This window comes from Oncorhynchus mykiss, chromosome 10 (genome assembly GCF_013265735.2).
Source record: "Oncorhynchus mykiss isolate Arlee chromosome 10, USDA_OmykA_1.1, whole genome shotgun sequence".
In the NCBI taxonomy this organism is placed as follows: Eukaryota; Metazoa; Chordata; class Actinopteri; order Salmoniformes; family Salmonidae; genus Oncorhynchus; species Oncorhynchus mykiss.
This window is the reverse complement of record NC_048574.1, coordinates 33,374,367-33,397,287: the sequence shown is the minus strand read 5'-3', so window position 1 is coordinate 33,397,287 and position 22,921 is coordinate 33,374,367. Positions and strand designations below refer to the sequence as shown.

Here is a 22,921-nt window from a genome sequence, read left to right as displayed (position 1 = left end):
ATCGGTGGAGAGGCAAAAAGTCAGGGGTTGAAGGTTGGCCAGTGGAGTCACAGGGGAAAGAGAGAGCATGACCTCACTGTTATTTCAGGTGTGCTTAGCCACCCTGGCAAATCTTCCCTCCCAACAACAAACCTGTTTACTTTTCATCATTTGGAACACATCAACACATTCAATTGTGTACTAGGCCTACTTTTACGGCAGACTTGGGTGGATTAGTCAAATATAGGCCTGAGCGTTGTTGAAGTGAACTTGGCTGACTTTTGAAAAGTTTAAATACTCAGCCTGTCTGGGGGTCTGGCTTTTAGCCCTCCCTTTGTGGATTGTTTCAGCTACTTAATTATTTGACCTGATCTTGTACAGGATGTTCAACGGTAGCTGCGTAGAGTCCTCTGTACTGGAGCCATAGATAACTAAAACCTCCACATTTAACATGTTCTTGCTCTTGAATAGGCTAATCTGGTGCACATGCCAGCCATATTCCTCCTACACTGAGCTAGTGTACTGTACTCTACACAATTTGTTTTGCTGTAACCGTGGGTTGTTGTCTATGATGATGATTGATGTGCAGTATCCCACCACAGAATCAGAGGATATTTAAATTAGAACTATGCAAATTATGTTACGTCTGCTGAATGCTCACAAGACTGGACTCTGGACCCTGGTCTAGCAGATCAAGGTTCTGTCTTCCTCGAAAATGGATGTTACAGTGTTGTTCCAGTTTTTGCAGTTAATGCACTATCTTTGCTGTAGTGTATGTATTAAAATTAGGGCTAACCCAATTTTGTCGACTGGTTGATTGTTTGGTCGATAGGCTGTTGGTTGACCGAGATTTCTTAAGTCGAGCAGTCGCAAATTTGGTTTTTCATGGTGCACGAGACACCTGTTTGATTCATCCCTGTCTCAGTGGACTAATCCATTGCAGAGGCCACAGGGATGGCACAGTCCATCACTCTAAGATGTGATACTGAAATTGTATATGGTTATAATATGTAAAAATAATGGTGCAACACAAATAAATCTCATATTTTATAACAAATGCGTTTTTCCCCGCGTTGGATATGGTCGCTGTCCGCGGTTCTGAAACATAATCTTCAATGCGTGGAAAATTGGCGCCTATCCCTATGTTGCTATGTGCATAATAGGAAAGTTAACCAGCATATTGGGGTTGAGAACAATGCGGTGGATGCAGCAGCAACCGAGAAGAGGAAACAGCCCTTGCCTTATTGTCTAAGAAAATTGAGGAGAGAGAAAATCCCAATTTAATTAGGTCTATAATTAATAGCCTAACTCTTAAATGTGCCTGGCTTTATAAATCATCCATAAAAATCTGCAGAAATAAGACATATCTTGCTTATGTTGCCTGTTTGAGTGATTGTTTAATAGCCTACTGATTCCGTGAGCACCAAGCCTCATGCAACGGCAAATTGTCAGATAAAGCAATTTCCCAGATTCGCCTGTTTATAATCTTTGCTATGCTGAAATAAAGGTTTTACAATTGTATTTCATTAAAACAGACTGGTATTGCTTATAATTTATTTAGTGTTGTTTTCACTGTTCCAATCAGGCAGAAAAATAATATTGTAATATAACAGCATCTGTTTGTCACACATAATATGCACGTAGCTCATGCTCTTATACCCTCCTTTTTCTTGATCCGCTTCTTATTGTCATTATAAAAATGATTATTATGATCGTCATCAATAAGTGTAATTTTCATTGCTTAGCCCTTTATTTCAATACTTCTATAGGCTAATGTATCAATCAGTCATTCATGTCATCACACAGCATTATGAGTCATTCATGATTTAAATTCAATCAATCATTTTAGTTTTAAAATTAAATTACAAAGGGAGCTTTGGATAATTATCCTAAACAATAAATCAATCGCAATTCAAAAGCATGCAACAGTTTTTAGTCTTCTGTAATAAAGGCTTTATTCACTACCAGTCAGAAGTTTGGACACACCGACTCATTCAAGGGTTTTTCTTTATTTTTACTATTTTCTACATTGTAGAATAAAAGTGAAGACATCAACATGAAATAACACATATAGAATCATGTAGTAACCAAAAAAGTCTTAAACAAATAAAAAATATATTTTAGATTTTGATTCTTCAAAGTAGCCACCCTTTGCCTTGATGACAGCTTCACACACGCTTGTCATTCTCTCAACCAGCTTCACCTGGAATGCTTTCCCAACAGTCTTGAAAGAGTTACCACATATGCTGAGCCCTTGTTGGCTGCTTTTCCTTCACTCTGCGGTCCAACTTATCCCAAACCATCTCAGTTGGGTTGAGGTCGGGTGATTGTGGAGGCCAGGTCTACTGATGCAGCACTCCATCACTCTCCTTATGGTCAAATAACCCTTATACAGCCTGGAGGTGTGTTGGGTCATGGTCCTGTTGAAAAACAAATGGCATTCCCACAAAGTGCCAACCAGATGGGAGGGCGTATCGCTGTAGAATGCTGTGGTAGCCATGCTGTTAAAGTGTGCCTTGAATTCTAAATAAATAGCAGACAGTGTCACCAGCAAAGCACCTCCACACTATCACACCTCCTCCTCCATGCTTCACGGTGGGAACCACACATGTGGAGATCATCTGTTCACCTACTCTGTGTCTCACAAAGACACGACAAGTCTCTTCTTATTATTGGTGTCCTCTAGTAGTGGTTTCATTGCAGTAATTAGAATATGAAATTATCTTTAAATAAGGCACACCTGTTAATTGAAATCATTCCAGGTGACTACCTCATGAAGCTGGTTGAGAGAATGCCAAGAGTGTGTAAAGCTGTCATCAAGGCAAAGGTTGGCTACTTTGAAGAATCTCAAATATAAAATATATTTTGATTAGTTTAACACTTTTTTGGTTATTACATGATTCCATATGTGTTATTTAAAAGTTTTGATGTCTTCACTACTATTCTACAATGTAGAATATAGTAAATATTAAGAAATACCCTTGAATGAGTAGGTGTGTCCAAACTTTTGACTGGTACTCTGTATATCTTTTGTTTTTCGTTAGGACAGACTCTCTGGTACACTTATTTATTTAGTGTTGTTTACACTGTTCCAAATGGTCAGAAAGATATATAATATTGTAATCTAACAGCAACTGTTTGGCACACATAATTCTCACACAAAGCTTGCTCCTATACTCTCCATTTTCTTGAGCTCCAGTAGTTTCTACAACTAAGTCAAATGTCTTCCACAGATCTGACTTCCCCTTTCCCTCCTGAGCAGCCAGTAAAATGCATATCAAGTGTAATATTGGGATGCAAACTCAACATGTAATACATTTTTTAAAGCCCATAACCATGTGTGTGAGGTGTATACTTTTATTTCAAAGTAAATGTGTTTAGGACTAGCAAGAAACACTCTGTGTGGCCCTGATTTAGCCCACAGCCGTAAAAGGTTAAGCCTCAGATTCTTTTTTTTTTTACATTTAGCTCAACATTAAATTACTTCAGCAATCAGTGCGGATAGAGCAGCTTGCTATGGAGCGGGCAAGCTATAGTTGTTTACATGCACGATGGACAGACAACTATAGGGACATTTTGTGGGTGGAAGAGAGGGTGGAGGAGGAGGCTTGGCTTGAAGCGCTGGGCATCTTGTTATGACATGCATTATCTGAATTAGGCCCTCAGAATTATACCTACGTACGAAGGAACAACCTCTATGGAGGAACCTTCGATGTCTTTGAACTTCTGAGAGTTGACTTAACGTTGGCCCAGAGCTAGCTAACTAGCTAACAAGCTTGTGTATGAAGAGTGAAACCAGATCTAAAAACACGTCTTACCTTTTTGTAGTTAATAAATCCAATGTGAAACATGATAACTATAGTATCCTTAAATAGCATTGAAAAAGTGAATCCATTCTTCTCTCCCAAGTGGCGCAGCGGTCTAAGGCACTGCATCTCAGTGCTAGAGGTGTCACTACAGACCCTGGTTTGATCCCGGGCTGTATCACAACCGGCCGTGATCAGGAGTTCCATAGGGCGGCGCACAATTGGCCCAGCGCCGTCCGGGTTAGGGGAGGGTTTGGCCAGGGTAGGCCGTCATTGCAAATAAGAATTTGTTCTTAACTGACTTGCCTAGTTAAATAAAGGTTTTAAAAATAAAAATGTAAAATCTCTCTTCCTAATTTCTGGATTACGCTTGTAACGTCAAAAGGCTAGAGTAGCCTATGCTTCGGAGGGGGAGGGGCAGGTAGCCTACACACGCACAGGCAAAGATTTTAATCTGGCGGGCAGACACTGGAATACGTTTCTGAGTGACAGAGTGAGGGCTTTGCATAGGCGCTTTGTTGCGTTTTTTTGTGGGACTGGAAGTCTGGAATGTAAAATAACATTATTAACCGGTCCCCATGCTTTTAAAATGATGGCTCTGTTCCGGAATAGTATAGATCACATTCACTCTGGTTCTGATTCTGTTCCTCTAAAAATGTTGTTATTTTCCAGGTTTTTGGTTCTGTTCCCAGAACCGGTTCCAATCCCTGCTAACAATAGGCCTAGATGTTGAATTAGTGATGTAGAAATACAATGTCATGTCGGTCATGCTTTCAACTCATCACACCAACTCTCCTAGTCTATCTACTCCAATCCGGGAGCGGTGTGGAAGGGAGGGATGGAACCAAAGTCAATGGGACTAATTTTGATGATATGGCAGGAGCAGCTAAATGCTTTTTTATTGCTGTGGCTCCTGGAGGCAGGCAGGATGGAATGACGAAATGGAGGGATGAAAGTTGGAGGGAGGCTGGATCAGGCAGGCAGCCCTCTGAGATACTGATTGGCGCTGGCTGTCTGGCTCATCTGTTGGATAACTCTTCCTCTCCCACCTCACCTCCCCATCCCCTCTCCCACCTCACCTCCCCATCCCCCCTCCCACCTTACTCCCCTCCCCACCTCAACCCTCCTGCACCCTGGCCTTGGAGCACTGACAGGGCCGCTCAATTATCCACACACATTGATTCTTACCGTTTGCAATTGCTGTAAATGATTTATACTTTGCTGAAATTACTCCCAAAGTGATCCACGGAGACAGGGGAGAGATGCAGGTCAGATAAATTAAGCATGTCACCCACATGAAAGCATGGCACCCAATTTCAGAAACAACAGCTGTGGAACCTAACTGTGATGATCAAAAGCAGGGGCAACAAGAGAGAAGAACACAGTTACCTTGTACTGTTACATACACAGGCCAAACATAATGTGCGTGGCCATTGGTCTGTCTTTTCTTACTACTGATGATATTTGGATATAAAGGCCATGTTTTGTTGTAGTCTGAAGAAGCCCACACCTACAGGCTGATGTGAGTAGACCTGACTGTCTCCTTGGGTTGGTTGGGGTGGTCACAACAGAGGAGCAGAGCAGAGTTGACTTTCCCTCCCTGCTCCTGAAGTTGAGATGGTGGCCTCAGGCTGTGGAGGTGCTGCAGATGGCTTCTCCTACTGTGTGTGTGGCTATTGCAGCACTGCCAGTTGGGCAGGCTAATGCCACTGGCATGGTAGTGTGTGGGTGCACTGTAAATGAAACTGGAAAATACACTCATGAATACAGTAGAATACATTGTTTCTAACTGAAGTAGTTATAGGCTACGATACATCAAAACATGACTCACATTGCTTTACAAAGTAGATACAACAAATAGGCTACTGGTGTGTGTACAATCAGTTTGAAATCACAATAAGAGGATGAAAATAGGACACCAATAAATGGCCTTCAGAAAGGAAAGATAATGTTATTGTAAGCAAAGCCACACTGTTCAGCAACTTACAGTATGACCTACAATATAACACCATTTGATAATTACAGAATTTGATAATGACTATCCCAAAGTCTTCTAGTTAGCTACTTAGTCTTGTGTAGTTACTAGTTAGTTAGCTGCTAATGCATTAGGCTACCTGTTTTTGTCTGTGTCCTGGTCATCAGGGTCAGTCCTGAAGAGCACAGCTAGGAGTTAAAGGTTAAAGGTTAAAGTCCGATTATGATGTCAGAAACACCAGAGGATATTTTCGGACTGGGGAGTGTTACTTAACTGTGTCTTATTTTAACCAGGTTATGTGGAGGGACTGAGAGCAGAGCAGAGCTTAGATCTGGGGGAGAAAGAAGCCGTCCAGGCTAAGTGAAAATGCCACTCATTCCTGACGAGTCCCCGGCCTGGTGAAGGTTAGTGGTTTGTCTTTGTAAGCTGAGGGATTGATGCATGAGCCTGTCTATCGGAGAATTCAAATTCCAAGGCAGGCGCAGTCTCATCACAGCGCTCCCTCTCAGCCATCATATTACAGGGGCCCTGTCCTTCCCAACTTCTTAACAGCCTGTCCTTATGGGAACCTTGAAGCAGCCCAAGCAAGGACACAGCGTCTGCTGCAAAAAGCCTGTGCAGAGGGAGGCTTTACGTAACGCTGCCTGCCTGCCTACCCAGCTCACCTCTACTTTAAACATGGGTGTATGTGACTCCCTGACACTATATAGAGTAGCACAGAGTAGCACACGTCCCCCAGGCCCCCAGACTGGCCCCCTGGACAAGGAGGGGACAGAGAGATCCCGGCAACTTAATTATATCTTTCTCTTTTAAAAGCTTTTGTTTGAAAGAAACTTTCCCAGTCAATTAGCTAAAGAGGAATTTTTAGAATGTATTAATAAATGATGGATATATTGCACAGGAAGACAGTAGAGGGAAGGAGGGAGGAGGGCAGGTGAAGGGGATGCATATGCTATACAGTAGGTGCTGTGGCATTGTGACTGGGAGATTTATTTACCTCAAGAAGGGGCACGTTCGGGAGAATGTTTATCGTGTAAAACATTGGCCTTAGAGTAGATAGCTGTAATGCCCCAAGACCAGGAGCACCGACCAGAGAGTTCATAGTGCACAGTGTGGCGGTCAATATTTTGATTATCGTTCATGTTAACACACGCTCACACGTACACAGACTCACACCCTGTTGTCTTAATCTATGGGCAGACTGAAATCTGAGTCATATGGCTTTCCAAGGGAGTGGAAAAACAGAGCTTGGGCCAAATACAAATGGAGCAGGATCCTGATGACATCACAGTGACTGTGTGTCTGTTTGTGGTAGTAGGATCTGCTAGCTGGGATTTCCCCATTCAGTCAGTCACTCACTCACTCACTGCTTGTTTTAGACACACATCCTTTATCCTTTTAGTGCTGTAGAAACAATAACCCGATCCCTATTATGTACTGTACTCCCCAACACCTCCACACCACCAACTGTAATTGTATAACTTTTGGGAGATTTGGGGATTTTAGTGATGAGGCGAGCTGTTGCCAGGCAACAGGGCACCTTGTGCGGGTGGCTGTGCTGTGGAGAGTGCACCAAAAAAAATGCTGGGTTAAAAACAACCCAATTTGGGTTATTTGGTCACCTAGCGCTGGGTAAATATTGGAGAGAACACAAGTTTGGTTATTTTGAGCCAGCCATTTGGGTTGCGTGAATAACCCAACATGTTGGGTTATTTGGATTACCCAAACGCGGGTTATTTAACCATCAGTTGTTTTTTTCTTCACTTTCATGCTGGGTTGACTTTTCTTCCTGGCTGTTTTTTAATGTAATCCATAGGTTATTTTCAGGAGGCATGGCCTATTAGAGGCGTTGCTTTCCCATTACATATTTAATATACAATGAATGACATTATTATGTACATATTGTAACAAATGGTAACTCTCCCAACATTGGGATATGCATAGGCTCTTTTAGATCTCATATACTTGTGTAAGACTCATTAATTCTTAAATGTCTATGTAGTTGGGGGCGCGGGGGGTTCTAAACTGACATACAGTGTGGAATTGTTTTAAGATGGCCATACAATGGATAATTTAGCTATTTCATTTTGAATTGTAGGACTCCTTTAGGTATAAAACATTAGATTTGAAAAAGTATTTGATAAAATATTGAATTTGACCTTTACTAATAGACCAGAGAAACGCATTGAATAACAATGGCAAAAAATGGCAAAAAAGAAGAAACAAGGTTTTGCAGTGTTTGTCCTATATCTAGGAGATATAAGAAAGCTTAGGAAATATATACTGTATATCTTTTTTTACACATATTGAACCCTGTTTGGGGTAGGCACAAAACTACCTTCATACTTCCATTCATTATTTTAAACTGGTACTGGTTACCTTCAGACGAGTCCCGTGACACTTGTGGGGGTTGTAGAGCAAAACGGAGAACACCATTGTGTTCGTGAGAGTCTCTCCTTATAATGCTACAGATGTTTTCGTAAGTAGACCGATTTTCGGAATGTCTCATGGTCTGACAAACACCGCTCTAGCTCTGCCACCTTTCACCACAAATGCGTAAGTGCGACTTCGGTGGATGCAATGCAAAACTGGGGATTTTTTTATTATGTTACTTAGTGCTTCGGTCAACTCTAAGTGGGGTTAAAGCTACAAAAGTGTCAGTGTTTAACCTTAATATATGATAACAATACAACAGAACAGATTAACCGGAATGACATTTACTCTCATGGATGGCCAAAAATTACTATCTGAACGCCACACCCCTGCTAAGCCACTCGTTTTCTTATCAGACCCGCTGCATCATATTGCACGAACACAGCATCAAGAACCCAACCTAGATTTGTTTAAAGAAATCAACCCAACTAAGTGGCCCAATGACTGCAACCCAGCACTTGGTCCATTCAAACAACGCAACATTTTTTGGAGTGTGGTGACTGGAGAGGGGTTCAGGAGAAGAGCTACAGTATAGCCTACCGCACAGATATGCTACTGAGAGATACATGTACGATGATATAAAAACAGGGAGAATTTCAGTTTCCTGGTGTTTAAAAAAATGATCCAAACAGGTTTCTTCACCTACTGACTACAAACCAGTAATTGTGTTTTTACACATTTTGTAGTGATAATTGATAAATTACATATATAACATGTTGCCCATTGCTTTTCAGACAAGAGTTCATATGACATTACAATATTTGGACTGCATAGGCTCTCACACACTGATGAATAGCATTCTTTAATTTCACCGGCGTGTCCCCCCCCCCCCCATCCTGAGCTTTACCTCTGATCTGGGCTTTTACATTTATTAGTAAAGTAGTGATAATAATGTTAAAATACTAATGTCATTGTGGGCATCCTGGTGAGGGGGCTGCCTTGGTAAACAGACAGGGAGAGAGGTGTGGTACACACCCAGGGCTAAGCCTTTCTGCATGCCCTGTGCAGAGTGAGAGAAAGAGAGGCCATTTGAGAGAGTAGCAAAGATGTCTGTAGGGAGCGCTATGACCTATTACTTAGGGAGAATGGACTGGTGACTAGAAGATTGCTGGCTCATACTCTGCTGTTCTCTGCCCTTGAGTAAAGGCAATTAACCTGGATTTGGCCAGTAAATATCCAGCAGCCATAGAAATTTTAAAAAGATGTGTGAGACTGATAACCATGGAACTGACTTTGAATAAAAGTGTCCACTAAGCAGAGAGATTAATATTGTTAATAGAACCACTGCTGCCTGTGTATTAGTGATCTTCCTTCCTTCCCTCTTCAGGAGCTGTGAATGCAGAGGAGTAGTGTACTGTAGCGCTCCTCCTCCTCTCTCTCCTCTCTTTCTCTCCCCCCTCCCCCTCTCTCTCTCTTTTTCTCCCTCTGGCATTAAGACCTTGACCTGATTGCTGAAGAGGCTTTTTAAGTAACTCTCCAGAAGGAGATCCAATCATGTGACATCCTTCACCGAACCTCACCCCAACCTCCCCTCCCAACATTAACAGTCCTTATGTGACTAAGAGGGGGCAGGGGGTGACTGACTGTAGCATGCAAGCAGAGCATGCAGCTGAAGGGGTTGTCCTATTGGCTAATCACGCCAGTCCAAGGTCAAACAGGTTGGAGGTCAATGTGTCAGAGCCAGGCAGATACATGGCTTCCCCTAGTTTCTACCCCTCGGATGACTCCTGTCATGATCTGAGCTGGAGCAAACAAACAGCAGCCCCACTAGTCCCCCTGAGCCCAGTGGCCTGCATGCTTCATTGTAATGGCAGCCAATGGCAGGTCAGGCAGGATTAGTCATCGTCTCGACTCTCGATCACCGATCCCAGGATGTGTCAGTTTGAAGGTCAGTCTGTGACTAAAGTGATTCATGTCCTCAATGAGCTGGCTGGGGGGATTCATGTTATTGCAGTTGCCTTGAGTCAGTCCTCTTCTCGGCTACAGCAGCAGCAGCTGTCCCACTCATAAAAATGTACCTGCTCCTGCCATACTCCGTCTTTCTTTAATAGAGCTGACTGCTTTTCAGAGTATTTTTAATCGTCATTATAGTCTCCCCCCCCCCCCCCCCCCCCCTGATGTATTTAATATATGTTCTGCCTAGTGAATGGATCAACCTTATCGCTGTGTTAACACCACATTAACACATCCCAATGAAACTCCATGATTCCCATGAAGTGTGTAATGATTCATTAGGCAGGAATCTCTCACTCTCAGTATTTTGTCTCTCTTTCTCTCACTCTCTGCCTCCTTTCTCCTCTTCCCTTTTCTTTACCTCCACATATGCAGGCGATGGTTTGAGGTTATTGGACTTTGGATCAAGGGTTGGATTTTTATTTAGAAGTCTTTTTTATGGAATAAGGGAAGCTTTATGAAGAGTTCAAAACAAAACAGAGTTGGCGGAACGTCTGTTTCCTAAGGTAATACTTGAGTTATAACAAATACCTAAGTATTTTTCAGACAGACAGAAAGACATTTTAATAGAAGTGTTTACATGTAGGGTTCGCAGGCCATGAGTAACCCTTAGCTTGTATAACCTTGTTTCCCGTCAAGGTTTAGCATTAGCGTTGCACAAACACACAGCAGCTTGTGTAACTGTATTTACATGTCTGGGAATGGGGCTAGCGCTAGAGTAGCTAACAAACTGATGCCAATGTACAGCTTGTGTAACATGCTTTGTATACACGTACACAGACAGGCATGTGCACGCATACACACACACACACACACACACACACACACACACACACACACACACACACACACACACACACACACACACACACACACACACACACACACACACCTGTGGTTGTTAGCTAGCACAAGAGAGCAGCCTAACAGTCCTTGTGTCACTGTGTTTACATGTATAGAGATGGAACAGACCGGGCTGAGTCATTCCATTTAATTTCAACAAGCCATGACACCCACCATCTCAGATTGTTCTGAGATGGTTTTTGTAATTAAAAACAGACAAGATAAGCATTCCAGTAACATTATCTTGTTGAAAGACAATTTGAACTCTGAGAAATGAAACAATTTATAGGATTCATATAATATTCAATAAATAAAGTAGCCAACATCCGATTTCGACCAAACCTCTTCTTGACAATGATTAAGACGTGAGGAATCCAAATAAATGGTCAAATGCCACGCACGAACCCTCCCAAACCCCAAATCAATTCCACCCCAATGGCCAGTATACAATATCAGTTCTCTATGTTTGTGTGCGCATTCATCTCTTTATTCAGACTCTTTCATGTCTTTTTTGTGATTTTTGTGATATTTTGTGATTTGTGATATTTCCCTGTCCAGAGAAAAATGTTGTGATCCATTCAATAAACACAACAGACCAGCATATACGTGTGTGGCAATAGAGGGAACAGTGTGTGGCAATAGAGGGAACAGTGTGTGGCAATAGAGGGAACAGTGTGTGGCAATAGAGGGAACAGTGTGTGGCAATAGAGGGAACAGTGTGTGGCAATAGAGGGAACAGTGTGTGGCAATAGAGGGAACAGTGCATCTAGTGGGCAAAACCTGGTACTTTCACATTCATTTATGGGGGACAAGCGACTCCAATGGTTAATTTCTCAGAAAAACCTTTGACCATTTTATTTGTATCTTAAACATTGTTAAGAAGAGATTTGGTTCAAATTTGGACGTTGGGTATTATATTGATTTAATATTATACAAATCTAATAAATTAAAATGGCCAATTTGGGTGCAATCAATGAGTTACATTTTTCACAGCTGAAATGATCTTTCAACAAAATAATGTTGCAGGAATGCTTATCTTATCTGTTTCTAACTACAGAAACCATTTCTGAACAATCTCTGGTGGTGGGTGTCGAAATCCTCTTTCTTGTGCTTTTTTAGGTGGAACGACTTGGTAAAGTGAGAGAGAGATGTGGTTTAGCCCAGCCAGGTCTGTCCATCTCCCTCTCTCTCCCTCTTGCTCTCTTGTCTCGCTCTGTGTAAGACACCTGCCGTTCCATTTAGCAGCGTTGACCTTGGTGGTTATGAGGAGACCAGGCCTGACCTACATACACCCCAAAAAGGTTTATACTGTTCCACTTACTGGCCTTTCCTAGGAAACCTCACCTCCCCTCAACCCTCATAGGCCCCATGAACACATCTGACACACATTCAACCCACAAGAGAATAAGGCCATGTTCCTCAGTTCTCACCTGCTGATGTTGCACATTCACATTAGTGATACATTTCATGTTTTTTCTTCTGGAGAGGAAGTGTCTTATGTTGTGTTTTTGGCTAGGCCAAGCATAGGGAAAAGTGGAACAGCAGCAGACTTCATGCTGATGACTGTACTCTGAGGCTACCCAACAGGTCTGTGCAGCAGCACAGTAGGTAACCATTAGCATGCAGAGGCTTAGCACTTCTGCTGAAAGTTAAGCACCAGGTCAACCTCCTCTCTCTGCTTTTAAAGTAGGATGTCAGGTAAAGGCTAATGCTATTCAGTATGTATGCAACCACATGGCGTAGCAACCGCACTGCTGCATCCACCGGTATCACTCTTGTCTCTATATACAGTATGCTTGCCTACTCACTGCATGACACATGGGGCGAGACATAGGCAAAGAGATGCTAACATATAGCTAGCTATCCCATCTCTGAGTGGAATCAATAGCTTTGGCAATGTATTGATGAGTGCTTTGCGAAAACAAATGATCACGTTAGCAGAGATAAAACTGAGGGTCCCAATAAGGGACAAGGGGAGTCTGTTGCTGTTGTCACTACTGCTAACTGAGGAACATGGCTAATGCAGGGAAATATTAAAGAACCCAGCCATGACTGAAGATTGAAGAATTACAGTGCCTTCAGAAAGTATTCACACCCCCTTGACTTCTTCCACATTTTGTTGTGTTAAAGCCTGAATGTAAAATGTATTGATTTACATTTTGTGTCACTGGCATACACACAATACCATATAATGTGAAATGTCTTGAGTCAGTAAGTATTCAATCCCTTTGTTATGGCACGCCTAAATAAGTTCAGGAGGTAACATTTGCTTAACAAGTCACATAATACGTTACATGGACTCACTCTGTGTGCAATAATAGTGTTTAACATGATTTTTGAATGACAACCTCATCTCTGTACCCCACACATACAATTATCTGTAAGGTCTCTCAGTCGAGCAGTTAATTGAAAACACAGATTCAACCACAAAGACCAGGGACGTTTTCCAATGCCTCTCAAAGAAGGTCACCTATTGGTAGATGGGTAATAAAAAAAACAGACATTGAATATCCCTTTGAGCATGGTGAAGTTATTAATGACACTTTGGATGGTGTATCAATACACCTAGTCACTACACCGATACAGACGTCCTCCCTAACTCAGTTGCCAGAGAGGAAGGAAAATGCTCAGAGATGTCTCTATGAGGCCAATGGGGACTTTAAAACAGTTACAGAGTTCATTAAGGGCTGTGATAGGAGAAAACTGAGGATCAATTTTTTTTATTTCACTAGGCAAGTCAGTTAACCTCTCTGGGATCGTTCGGGACGCTAGCGTCCCACCTCGCCAACAGCCAGTGAAATTGCAGGGCGCCAAATTCAAAACAACAGAAATCTCATAATTTAAATTCCTCAACCATACAAGTATTTTACACCATTTTAAAGATACACTTCTTGTTAATCCAACCACAGTGTCCGATTTCAAAAATGCTTTTTGGCGAAAGCAGAACATATCATTATGTTAGGTCAGCAACTAGTCACAGAAAGCATCCAGCCATTTTCCAACCAAAGAGAGGTGTCACAAAAAGCAGAAATATAGATCAAATTAATCACTAACCTTTGACGATCTTCATCAGATGACACTCCCAGGACTCAATGTTACACAATACATGTATGTTTTGTTCAATCAAGTTCATATTTATATCGAAAAACCTCAGTTTACATTGGCGCCATGTTTAGAAATGCCTCCAAAACATCCGGAGATATTGCAGAGAGCCACATGAAATAACATAAATACTCATCATAAACTTTGATGAAAGATACATGTTTTACATAGAATTAAAGATAAACTTGTTCTTAAAGCAACTGCTGTGTCAGATTTCAAAAAAGCTTTACGGCAAAATATTCAATAATCTGAGAACAGCGTTCAGCCACAAAAGCAAGCCATACAGTTACCCGCCAAATTGTGGAGTCAACAAAAGTCATAAATAGCATTATACATCTTCACTTACCTTTGCTGATCTTTGTCGGAATGCACTCCCAGGACTCCCACTTCCACAAGAAATGTTTGTTTTGTTCGATTACGTCCATATTTATGTCCAAATACCTTTACGTTTTGTTCGCGCGTTTAGTTCAATATTCCAAAGGCACAATTGGCGAACGCAAAATCCAGACGAAAAGTCAAAAGTTCCATTACAGTTTGTAGAAACATGTCAAACGATGTTTACAATCAATCATTAAGGTATTTTTATAATAAATCTTCAATAATATTCCAACCGGACAATAGTGTATTCATTACAGAGGAAAAAGAACAACTGATTGGCCTCAGCCTAGTCCACTTGTTGAAACAGCTCTTATTCGACACGCTTCCACAATAGAAGCCTCAAACAACTTTCTAAAGACTGTTGACATCTGCTGGAAGCCTTGGGAAGTGCAATCTGGCCCAATAGACACAGCATATTGGATAGGCAATCACTTAAATGAAACTACAAACCTCAGATTTCCCACTTCCTGGTTGGATTTGTCTCAGGTTTTCGCCTGCCATATGAGTTCTGTTATACACACAGACATCATTCAAACAGTTTTAGAAACTTCAGAGTCTTTTCTATCCAATACTAATAATAATATGCATATATTAGCATCTGTGACAGAGTAGCAGGCAGTTTACTCTGTGCACCTTATTCATCCAAGCTACTCAATACTGCCCCCCTGTCATCAAGAAGTTAAGAACAATTTCTTATTTACAATGACAGCCTACAGGGGAACAGTGGGTTAACTGCCTTGTTCAGGGGTAGAATGACAGATTTTTAGCTTGTCAGCTCAGGGATATGATCCAGTACTCTTTTGGTTACTGTCCCAACGCTCTAACCACTAGTCTACCTGCCACCCAATGGACTAACAACATTGTAGTTACTCCACAGTACTAACCTAACTGACAGCGTGAAAAGAAGAAAGCCTGTACAGAATACAAATATTCCAAAGCATGCATCCTGTTTGCAAAAGGCAGTAATGTAAAATTTGGCAAAGAAATTAACTTTATGTCCTGAATACAAAGCATTATGTTTGAGGTAAATCCAACACAACACATCACGGAGTACCACTCTTCATATTTTCAAGCATGGTGATGGCTGCATCATGTTATGGGTATGCTTGTCATAGGCAAGGACTAGGGAGTTTTTTTTAACCTAAAGCACAAGGCCATATATACACTGAAGTTGCTTAATAAGATGACATTGAATGCTCCTGAATGGCCTAGTTACAGTTTATCACATTCACTGTCTTCGAAGTCCCTGTCATAGATGAGCCAAGGCACAGCGCAGCGTGCATGTAATTCCACATTTTTTTTATAAAGTGAAACCTTCACAAAAAAAACAAGTAAACAGAAACCGAACGTGACGCAACCGTGGCGCACACAAACACACACAGAAAATAAATAATTACCCACAACATTAGGTGGGGAAAAGGCTGCCTAAGTATGATTCCCAATCAGAGACAACGATAGACAGCTGCTTCTGATTGGGAACCTCACTCGGCCAAAAACGAAGAAATAGAAAACATAGAATGCCCACCCAAATCACACCCTGACCTAACCAAATAGAGAAATAAAACGTCTCTCTAAGGTCAGGGCGTGACACAGTTTTTACTTAAATCGGCTTGATAATCTATGGCAAGACTTTAAACTGATCAACAACCAACTTGACAGAGCTTGAACAAAATTTAAAAAGAATAGTATGCAAATATTGTACAATCGAGGTGTGCAAAGCTCTTAGAGACTTACCCAGAAAGACTCTAATCGCTGCCAAAGGTGATACTAACATGTTTTGACTCAGGGTGTAAATACTTATGTAAATGAGATATTTCTGTATTTATTTTTTAGAAAACATGTTTTCACTTTGTCATTATGGGATGTGTGTAGATGGGTGAGAAAAATAATCATTGTAATCCATTTTGAATTCAGGCTGTAACACAACAAAATGTGGAATAAGTCAAGGGGTATGAATACTTTCTTAAGGGTATTGAATGTGTGTTTGCGTGTGTGCGTGGGTGGAGATATCATGAGCTGTCGCGACCCACAGTGACATTGGTGTGACAGTGTCAGGCAGGAATGTGACAAATAGAAAGATGTTCTTGGTATTTAAATCAGGCATAAAATACCACTTGAAATCCTATTGCGTGGAATGACCGTTAGGGGACAATAAAGTTATACCACAGTCATAGAGTAGGCTTAGGCATCTGGAATCTGCTTTGTAGCAGGTTACATTCTGTGCCTAAAACAACTGTTAATTCATGTTCCATTTGTTATGTGTTCCTTCCATTTGTTATATTATCAACTCACAACAAAAAAGAAACCTAGTCAAGTGATTACAGTTCTTCTCCCTACATTATTTTCCCTCCATTACATGTCTCTCACTCAATTTCTATCCGACCGCTCCCGCTACAGACACGTGCTGCGCACCCAAGCTTCCATTAGGCCTACAAAAATGACTGCCTATAAAAACATATCTAACTGATGGGATACACAAACAAAACTGTAGACAAGCTACATTCCTTGCCAAATCACGACCGCTTTATCACAAATTCAAAATGGACTGGTTGATTAAATGGAAATATGTGTTCTAACCACAAGCTGCAGCTTTGGAATAGATGCTTTTCATCTATTTTAGTTTTGGGTTTTTTGCAAACTGCTATATAGGGGTACTTAAGTACTATTTGAGAAGGTCCGATCACATACATTTCCTAGGTGGCAAAAGTCTGGATGGATAATGTAACTAATCGGCGTAGTAACAAACCCCCACCTCGCAATCCATGTAACCCCAAACCGGCCACAACCCTCTTGTTAGCGAAGAGAAAATGTTGCAGTTTTAAGGCTAATTTCCCCGAATTCTACACATTTGCATGGCGGTTGCAGTCCTTCATTTAGCAAATTACCTCGCAACTCAAGTAGGCCATTGACAATGGCTGCATATCAACCGCAATAATTTCTGTAATCAGCGCTTTCTTTCTCAACTGTTAACAATGATGATGTGTGGAGATCTTTATGTCCTCGATATATAATGTTAATGATTCAATTTAGTTTTAATGTTTTAACGTTGATCCTTTACACCCGTACCCGTACAGGTTGAAAATGGCAGATTTGGCCACTGTTAAATGCCTAAATTGGAATGCAGTGACTGTACAGTAACATGCTATACATGACGTCAGACCTCTGCGTCTGCGTTTCACAGCTCTGTATGGGTTTTGACTGACAGCTGTTCTGAACTTGAGCACCGCGCACGACAAGAAGTTGCCCCCATCCCTCCTGCTAATTGGGCAACTTTTGCAAATGCTTTGTTGTCTAGTAAGGGGAATGCTCTAAATTAAGATGACTCAATGTAGTTTGAAGATGAGACATTGAGGATTATAATAAATACTGCTTTGATGTCATACAAGCAAGCCAAACACCTGTGAGTCCATGTGCACATTTCCATATCATAAAACTTACATCATATACAGTGTCAGCATTTATGATCACTATGTTTAATGTAGTTACAAGATGGCATTGTGCTATTTTTTGTTATTTATTTATTTTTGAACCTTTATTTAACGAGGCAAGTCAGTTAAGAACAAATTCTTATTTTACAATGACAGCCTAACCTGGCCAAACCCTCCCCCAACCCGGATGACACTAGGCCAATTGTGCGCCGCCCTATGGGACTCCCGATCACAGCCGGTTGTGATACAACCCGGGATTGAACCAGGGTCTGTAGTGACACCTCTAGCACTGAGATGCAGTGCCTTAGACCACTGTGGCACTCAGGAGCCATACCCTGGGACACGATTTCTTAATCTGACCTTGGCACCAAAATGATGATATTGTTCCCTGAATTGCATTGTGAAAGCCCAACACTGCAATATCGTATTTTCTAATTAGCTAGTCATGTTGACAATAGAACAAGCTTTCAAATGATGCCCACCTGACCCAGATTCTGATTTATAATGGACCATGTTTGGATTGCGTAAACAACAACATTAATTGTGTGATGGCAGGGATGCAGGGTTGTGTCCCAAGCAAAATAACTACAAGTGCTTGCTCTAGTTCCTCAACGGCACAGCTAGGAGTGCTCAAAAAATCACCTTACAGTTAGGGCTGGGCGGTATACCGTACTTTACGATGTGCCGGTATTGATGCACGGACCGGTTTGGGCTTTAAACATTACCTTCTATAACGGTATTTGACTGTTTTGTTTGTTAAATGTGATACGCCGTGTGTAAAGTCCATTTTTAATAGTTTACTCATCTCTCTCCGCTCTCACTCTCTCTCATGCCGCTTTCCACACAGACCTAGCCCCGTCCCCTTTCACTCAAGGAGCACATTTGTTGTTCCTTGACATTTTGAGCCTGTACATGAACCCACAAATGCTGATGCTCCAGATACTCAACTAGTCTAAAGAAGGCCTGTTTTATTGCTTATTTAATCAGGACAACAGTTTTCAGCTCTGCTAACATAATTGCAAAAGGGTTTTCTAATGATCAATTAGCCTTTTAAAATGATAAACTTGGATTAGCTAACATAACGTGCCATTGGAACACAGGAGTGATGGTTGCTGATAATGGGCCTCTGTACGCCTATGTAGATATTCCGTAACAATAGTCATTGTAGTCAGCTACAATAGTTTTACAATATTAACAATGTCTACACTGTGTTTCTGACCAATTTGATGTTATTTTAATGTACAAAAAATTAGCTTTTCTTTCAAAAACAAGGACATTTCTAAGTGACCCCAAACTTTTGAACGGTAGTGTATGTGTTGCCACCCTAGGTTTTTTTTATACTGTGATATGATATTTGGGACATATTGCCCAGCCCTAATTGGTTGAAGACTCTTCTTTGAGTCATTGAAGTGCATTAAAATTACTTAGGAAATGTGCACACTTTGTAGAGGTGTGTGGCCACTTGGAGGCACAAGTTAGTCCTATCACTCAAACCCTTGTCATTTTTTTGTCTTATGTTGCACCTACAACACATTTTCCATAGCTACCTTAATAATGGCTGTTGATAAATCAGTAAAAAAAACAGCGTGTGTTTAAATAAGGCAAAAAGGATCCCATTTAACATTCTGAGTAATAGATGAGCTAATGTTCACCTCTTAGCTGAGGAGGGGTGGGATGGGTGAGTATGTGTGTCTGCGTGTGTGTGTGTGTGTGTGCGTGTGTGTGCGTCTGCTTGTCTGCTTGTGTGTTTGTGATTGTGTGTGTTGGTGAACACTGTAGATTGTGCCTTGGGAGCAGTACCTAGTTGTTTAATGAAGGCGTGGGAGGATTGCTCTGCCTACTGTACATACAGTAAGGGTCTCACCAAGCTGATAAGGGTCAACTCTGTTTCAAAGGCCACAGAAGTGGGATCTCACAACCACTGGGGCTCAGGAGGGTAGTCCCTTTCTTTGTCTCTCTTTCTTTCTCTCTCTCCCAGTCTGTCCTTCCTAGGGCTGTTACGGTGACCGTATTACCGCCACACCGGCGGTCACGAGTCATGAGGGCAGTCAAATTCCATGTGACTGTTTAGTCACGGTAATTAGGCTTCCCTAAGCTCTGATGCTGCTGATGGTCATTAGTAGCCTACCAAACTTGCTAACTGCCTGGTACATAGCACTCTATTGTCCTTCTAATCACTCTGACATCAATGCAAATGTAATTTGAAAATGTAATCAAACTTCATGAGAGCCCATGAGCTCATGTTGCGCAACATTTTTATAGGCTATACAATTGCATGATAAAACAGAGTGATGGCCTAAATTAAAAATAGGAGGATCCCATCAGCTTTCCATAGGCTACTAAATTTATTTCTCAACTTTCCTAAAATTAAGCACATTGCTTCTTTTTACAACAGAAGTATAGCCTACCTGGCTGTCATGAAAATTAAACACGGGAAAAGTGTCCATTCGCTATTTAAGTGCATAGATGACATGTATTTTTCCCTCTGCCCCTGTTTCGAGACAGGTGCATGATAATGGTCCATTCTAAATCAAAACTAATTTCACACATATACAGTATATTATTTAGTATATGTAAAGACAAGATTAAATCAAGAATAGTGTGATGGGTGACAATATTAGCCTATCATTTGTGAATTATATACAGTGCGAAAGTATTTGGCCCCCTTGAACTTTGCGACCTTTTGCCACATTTCAGGCTTCAAACATAAAGATATAAAACTGTATTTTTTTGTGAATAATCAACAACAAGTGGGACACAATCATGAAGTGGAACGACATTTATTGGATATTTCAAACTTTTTTAACAAATCAAATACTGAAAAATTGGGCGTGCAAAATTATTCAGCCCCTTTACTTTCAGTGCAGCAAACTCTCTCCAGAAGTTCAGTGAGGATCTCTGAATGATCCAATGTTGACCTAAATGACTAATGATGATAAATACAATCCACCTGTGTGTAATCAAGTCTCCGTATAAATGCACCTGCACTGTGATAGTCTCAGAGGTCCGTTAAAAGCGCAGAGAGCATCATGAAGAACAAGGAACACACCAGGCAGGTCCGAGATACTGTTGTGAAGAAGTTTAAAGTCGGATTTGGATACAAAAAGATTTCCCAAGCTTTAAACATCCCAAGGAGCACTGTGCAAGCGATAATATTGAAATGGAAGGAGTATCAGACCACTGCAAATCTACCAAGACCTGGCCGTCCCTCTAAACTTTCAGCTCATACAAGGAGAAGACTGATCAGAGATGCAGCCAAGAGGCCCATGATCACTCTGGATGAACTGCAGAGATCTACAGCTGAGGTGGGAGACTCTGTCCATAGGACAACAATCTGTCGTATATTGCACAAATCTGGCCTTTATGGAAGAGTGGCAAGAAGAAAGCCATTTCTTAAAGATATCCATAAAAAGTGTCGGTTAAAGTTTGCCACAAGCCACCTGGGAGACACACCAAACATGTGGAAGAAGGTGCTCTGGTCAGATGAAACCAAAATTGAACTTTTTGGCAACAATGCAAAACATTATGTTTGGCGTAAAAGCAACACAGCTGAACACACCATCCCCACTGTCAAACATGGTGGTGGCAGCATCATGGTTTGGGCCTGCTTTTCTTCAGCAGGGACAGGGAAGATGGTTAAAATTGATGGGAAGATGGATGGAGCCAAATACAGGACCATTCTGGAAGAAAACCTGATGGAGTCTGCAAAAGACATGAGACTGGGACGGAGATTTGTCTTCCAACAAGACAATGATCCAAAACATAAAGCAAAATCTACAATGGAATGGTTCAAAAATAAACATATCCAGGTGTTAGAATGGCCAAGTCAAAGTCCAGACCTGAATCCAATCGAGAATCTGTGGAAAGAACTGAAAACTGCTGTTCACAAATGCTCTCCATCCAACCTCACTGAGCTCGAGCTGTTTTGCAAGGAGGAATGGGAAAAAAATTCAGTTTCTCGATGTGCAAAACTGATAGAGACATACCCCAAGCGACTTACAGCTGTAATCGCAGCAAAAGGTGGCGCTACAAAGTATTAACTTAAGGGGGCTGAATAATTTTGCACGCCCAATTTTTCAGTTTTTGATTTGTTAAAAAAGTTTGAAACATCCAATAAATGTCGTTCCACTTCATGATTGTGTCCCACTTGTTGTTGATTCTTCACAAAAAATACAGTTTTATATCTTTATGTTTGAAGCCTGAAATGTGGCAAAAGGTCGCAAAGTTCAAGGGGGCCGAATACTTTCGCAAGGCACTGTATTATCACTTGTGAATGATGCCCAGCTTAAGGCAAGAAACAGTTCATGTTTTTCTTTGCAACTTTTCAAATCATAGTCGCACATCTCATGTAGCCTAGCCCATAGGCCTATATGTTTTGATATGGTTTGTATCTAAAGTGGCCAAATAATGTCACATTAATCCACATTACAACGGGTGTAGAGCTTAACTGTTAAACATAAACTGCATGTGAATTTCAAGTTTGGGGAAGATACTTTTCACCATAAAAATGAAAAATGCACCTTTTATAATAAAAGCATTACATTCATTTGTGGTCTCTTTTGAGAATGGTGTTTTCCTGCTAATGGAACATTTGCTCTTACTGCCGTTTGCGCATTGCTGAGCTTATAAAGTGAAGAAATAGCCTAATAGTTGAACAACATTTTAAGCTAAACTTTCTCATCAATTGTGTCAGGCTCATTGCTTAAAACAGGTTTTTTGATGGTAGTGGTTGTATTAATTTGGGATCTATCGCATCCCACAACTGTCCCAGACTATATTTGGAATATTATTTTTTTTCACAGAATGGAAAAGGTAAACATGTGTAGATTAATATAGGGTAGTGCTTTTGCTGTTTGTTAGGTCGACTCATCTTGTTGGCTGATGAAAAGTAAATGTGGACAGTTCTTCCAATATCTTCAATATGCGCCTCCCAATTGGAGAAGGAACGCGTGCAGTTGCATCCCCAATGTGTCACTTGTCAAAAGACCCGATCACGTGACTGAGAGCCATGTGAGTGAGAGATG

General features: G+C 41.2%; 1 protein-coding gene across 2 annotated transcripts in view; it reads left to right on the top strand.

The window, feature by feature from the left end:
* LOC110533676 (nuclear receptor-interacting protein 1) overlaps positions 1-22,921 on the top strand; it is a 57,736-nt gene that overhangs the window by 1,790 nt on the left and 33,025 nt on the right. The window contains exon 2 of one of the 2 annotated variants that reach the window (XM_021618119.2): positions 6,054-6,164. The exons of the other annotated variant lie outside the window; for it this stretch is intronic. The gene's annotated coding sequence lies outside the window, so the exon portion shown is untranslated. The remainder of the gene's footprint in view (positions 1-6,053; positions 6,165-22,921) is intronic. 2 annotated transcript variants of the gene reach the window in all.